The sequence below is a fragment of the Bubalus kerabau genome, chromosome 1 (assembly GCF_029407905.1).
Source record: "Bubalus kerabau isolate K-KA32 ecotype Philippines breed swamp buffalo chromosome 1, PCC_UOA_SB_1v2, whole genome shotgun sequence".
Classification (NCBI taxonomy): domain Eukaryota; kingdom Metazoa; phylum Chordata; class Mammalia; order Artiodactyla; family Bovidae; genus Bubalus; species Bubalus kerabau.
Window position 1 is genome coordinate 178,307,613 of NC_073624.1, and position 4,493 is coordinate 178,312,105.

Here is a 4,493-nt window from a genome sequence, read left to right on the forward strand (position 1 = left end):
CCTCCATCTATAGTTCATCAGGCACTCTATCAGATTTAGTCCCTTAAATCTATTTCTCACTTCCACTGTATATTCATAAGGGATTTGATTTAGGTCACACCTGAATGGTCCACTCCCACAGTCCACTCCCAGTCTTGTTTTTCTTGACTGTAAAGAGCTTCTCCATTTTTGGCTGCAAAGAATATAATCAATCTGATCTCTGTATTGACTATCTGGTGATGTCCATGTGTAGAGTCTTCTCTTGTGTTCTTGAAAGAGGGTGCTTGCTATTACCAGTGCATTCTGAGGGCAAAACTCTATTAGCCTTTGTCCTGCTTCCTTCTGTACTCCAAGGTCAAATTTGCCTGTTACTCCTGGTGTTTCTTTACTTCCTACTTTTGCATTCCAGTCCCCTATAATGAAAAGGATATCTTGTGGGATGTTAGTTCTAGAAGGTCTTATAGATCTTCATCAGTTCAGTTCAGTTCAGTCACTCAGTCGTGTCCGACTCTTTGCAACCCCATGAATCGCAGCACGCCAGGCCTCCCTGTACATCACCAATTCCCGGAGTTCACTCAGTCTCACATCCATAGAGTCAGTGATGCCATCCAGCCATCTCATCCTCTGTCATCCCTTTCTCCTCCTGCCCCCTATCCCTCCTAGCATCAGAGTCTTTTCCAATGAGTCAACTCTTCGTATGAGGTGGCCAAAGTACTGGAGTTCCAGCTTTAGCATCATTCCTTCCAAAGAAATCCCAGGGCTGATCTCCTTCAGAATGGACTGGTTGGATCTCCTTGCAGTGCAAGGGACTCTCAAAAGTCTTCTCCAACACCACAGTTCAAAAGCATCATTCTTCGGTGCTTAGCCTTCTTCACCATCTAACTCTCACATCCATACATGACCACAGGAAAAACCATAGCCTTGACTAGACGGACTTTTGTTGGCAAAGTAATGTCTCTGCTTTTGAATATGCTATCTAGGTTGGTCATAACTTTCCTTCCAAGGAGCAAGCGTCTTTTAATTTCATGGCTGCAGTCACCATCTGTAGTGATTTTGGAGCCCCCAAAAATAAAGTCTGACACTGTTTCCATTGTTTCACCATCTATTTCCCATGAAGTGATGGGACTGGATGCCATGATCTTAGTTTTCTGAATGTTTAGCTTTAGGCCAACTTTTTCACTCTCCACTTTCACCTTCATCAAGAGGCTTTTGAGTTCCTCTTCACTTTCTGCCATAAGGGTGGTGTCATCTGCATATCTGAGGTTATTGATATTTCTCCTGGCAATCTTGATTCCAGCTTGTGCTTCTTCCAGTCCAGCGTTTCTCATGATGTACTCTGCATATAAGTTAAACAAACAGGGTGACAATATACAGCCTTGATGTACTCCTTTTCCTATTTGGAACCAGTCTGTTGTTCCATTTCCCATTCAACTTCAGGTTCTTCAGCATTACTGGTTTGCCTTGGAAACAAACAGAGATCATTCTGTTGTTTTTGAGATTGCACCCAAGTACTGCATTTCAGACTGGTCTGGATAAAACATCCAAGTACTGCATTTCAGTCCCCGCCATAAATCAAAGGGATAAAGACCCAAGGGTCCTAGTCAAGAGAAATCCTCAGTATTACAATTTAAAGAAAATTTTATATTCTTGGATGTGATGACATGCTGGGACTCTTAGAGCTTTGGAAGCAAGAGAATTAAAGGGGAAGTAGTAATGAAAAATGAATTCATGTCACTTATAATATAGTGTTTTAGGAACAGCGAATCAGCAGGGAGAAAGAAAACCCCAATCTGTCCAGAAAAGTTTCCACAAGGGAAATCATGTAGTTACAGGTTAGAGTAACCAGAGAAAACATGTCTAATGAGCTGACATAAGAAACTCCAAATATCTTCACTGCTGCAGTCCCCCAGCCAGAGCCACATTGATTGGTGAGGAACCTGGTTCTTACGTTTGAAGTTCTATATCTGTCTTAGAAACAATGCTTGATTTAATCACTTCCTATTTTCTTCTTTGGGGACAAAATTCCGTCTGCATCAGTAATCATTTAGGGAGGAATTTTGACTTCTACAGGGAAAGCTTTCTCTGTCAATCTGCAGGCAGGCGAGTCTGATAGCTCCACAGACTCTGCGGGAGAGCGTCAGAGAGGATGGAAGCCAAGAGCATGTAATGAAGCCAGATCATTGCGTTTTTTTTTTTTTTTTTTTTCTTTTGTGTTTGCACTTGAACATGTGGAACAAGTATCTTCCTCAGGTCTTTAGCAGTGCCAACTCCCTCTTCCAGGCACAGAATTCTGACATCACAGTAGCTTCTTGTCTCTCTTTCTTTAGGAATCTGTTGAAACATCACCTAGTTTGCTGGACTTTCCTGAACACTCAGGACAAAATAACACCTCCTACAATTCTCCTTTATATCTGATTTTGTTTTCTTCTTAGCATCTGTCATGTTCTGACATATTCTATGATATTTTATTTGAATATCCTCATTCACTATCCTTGGATTGTGAGAGGTTTACTTTTCAGCACTTCTACTGCTTGCCTCCATGTGCTTGGAACATGGTTAGCACTAAATATGTATTTCTCAAGTGAATGAAGAAATATCACATTAAAACTCCAGAATATATGACCTCTTAGCAAATGTTGTGAGAATGGGAAAAAATTCCTAGTCAGAAAGGAAATGAAGTATGCCCTCAAAGGGCCTTCTGTGGTGACTCAGTGGTTTAGAATCCACCTGTAATGTAACAGACATTTAAGAGATGTGGGTTCAATACTTGGTTTGGGAAGAACCCACTCCAGAACTCTTTCTTAGGAAATCCCATGGACAGTGGAGGCCAGTGTGCTATGGTCCTTGGGGTCCCCCAGAGTTGGACAAGAGTGAAGTGGCTAAACATATAAACATACTTTCAAAGAGAACTTATCTGAAAATAAAATATTAACACCAACTTCTTGAGGGCTGAATAGAAATTGCAGTAATTAATCTGTGAATTATACCAGTAGGAGTGAAAATTGTCATTATTTCCTTTTTTCCTGGTAGTTACCTCCACCTCATGGAACCAAGTAACAATACACAAATTTCAGGATTTCTTCTTTTGGAGCTTTCAAAGGAACCAGAACTACAACCCCTCATATTTGGGCTTTTCCTCGCCATGTACCTGATCACTGTGCTTGGAAACCTGTTCATCATCTTAACTGTCGGGACGAACTCCCATATCCACACCCCCATGACTTCTTCCTCTCCAACCTGTCCTTTGTAGACCTCTGTTTCATTTCCACCACCATCCCAAAGATGCTGTGGAACATCCAGACACAGAGGAAAGATACCACCTATGAAGGCTGCTTCACCCAGGTGTATTTTTACATTCTCTTTGCAGGATTAGATGATTTCCTGCTGACTGTGATGGCCTATGATTGGTGTGTGGCCATCCGCCACCCCCTGCACTACGTGGTCATCATGAGCCCCTGGCTCTGTGGACTGCTGGTTCTGATATTCTGGGTGCTGATTGCCTTGTATCCCTTGCTACACAGCTTAATGGTGCTGCGACTGTCCTTCTGTCCAGTTATGCAAATTCCCCACATTTTCTGTGAACTCAGTCAGGTGGTACAACTTGCCAGTTGTGACAACTTTCTTAATTACATAGTGATGTATTTTTCAGCTGTCCTGATGGGTGTTGGTCCTTTTGCTGGTATCCTTTACTCTTACTCTAAAATAGTTTCCTGCATATGTACGATCTCATCAGCTCAAGGGAAATATAAAGCATTTTCTATCCGTGTATCTCACCTCTTGGTTTTCTCCTTATTTTGTTTTGTAGCCTTAGGAATTTACCTTAGCTCTGGTGCCACGCACAGCTCACATTCAAGTACAGTTTCCTTGGTGAAGTACACTGTTATCACACCCATGCTAAACCCCTTTTATACAATGTGAGAAATCAAGATATAAAGGGGCCTCTGAAGAGTTTATATTTGACAGCAAGTATAAAAGACCAATTACAATAGTTCCCTGGATTGCATAACTCAAAGCCTTAGAACCAGAAATTGTGATTCTTTGATCATTGTGGAATAAAATTTTCTCCTTGTATGTATTTTCTTGAATTTCCACTTTTCTTTCCTTCTTTGGATTCAGCATCTTTATACAATTCAGACACTTAGTTTTTAAGCTTTATTCTAAGTCTTGTATACAGACAGATTTTATTTTTTCCTATTCCACAATTTACTTACCTTTGGAGAAAAAAAATGATTTGAAATGTAATTTCTTTGGTGGGGCATCATAGATTTATGAAGAATTTATTGAGAATAGTGTCTTTTTATTAAAACATTTAGTCTACTGACACTGAAAGAGGTTATCCATAAGTATTGCTTATTGCCAGTGTGTTACTTGTTTTTTGCCTTTGGAGTTCTTGTTTTTTCCTTCTGTGTGTTACTTAAGGTTTGATGTTTTTTTTAGTGGTATGCTTTGAGCAAGCTCCAGGAGATGTTGAAGGACAGGGAAGCCTAGCATGCTGCTGTCCATGGGGTAGCAAC

At 40.7% G+C, this 4,493-nt stretch overlaps 1 pseudogene; it reads left to right on the plus strand.

Moving 5' to 3' along the window:
• The first annotated feature begins 3,022 nt into the window (after window positions 1–3,022).
• Window positions 3,023–3,968, plus strand: LOC129620781 (olfactory receptor 7A5-like; annotated as a pseudogene).
• Window positions 3,969–4,493: the final 525 nt, after the last annotated feature.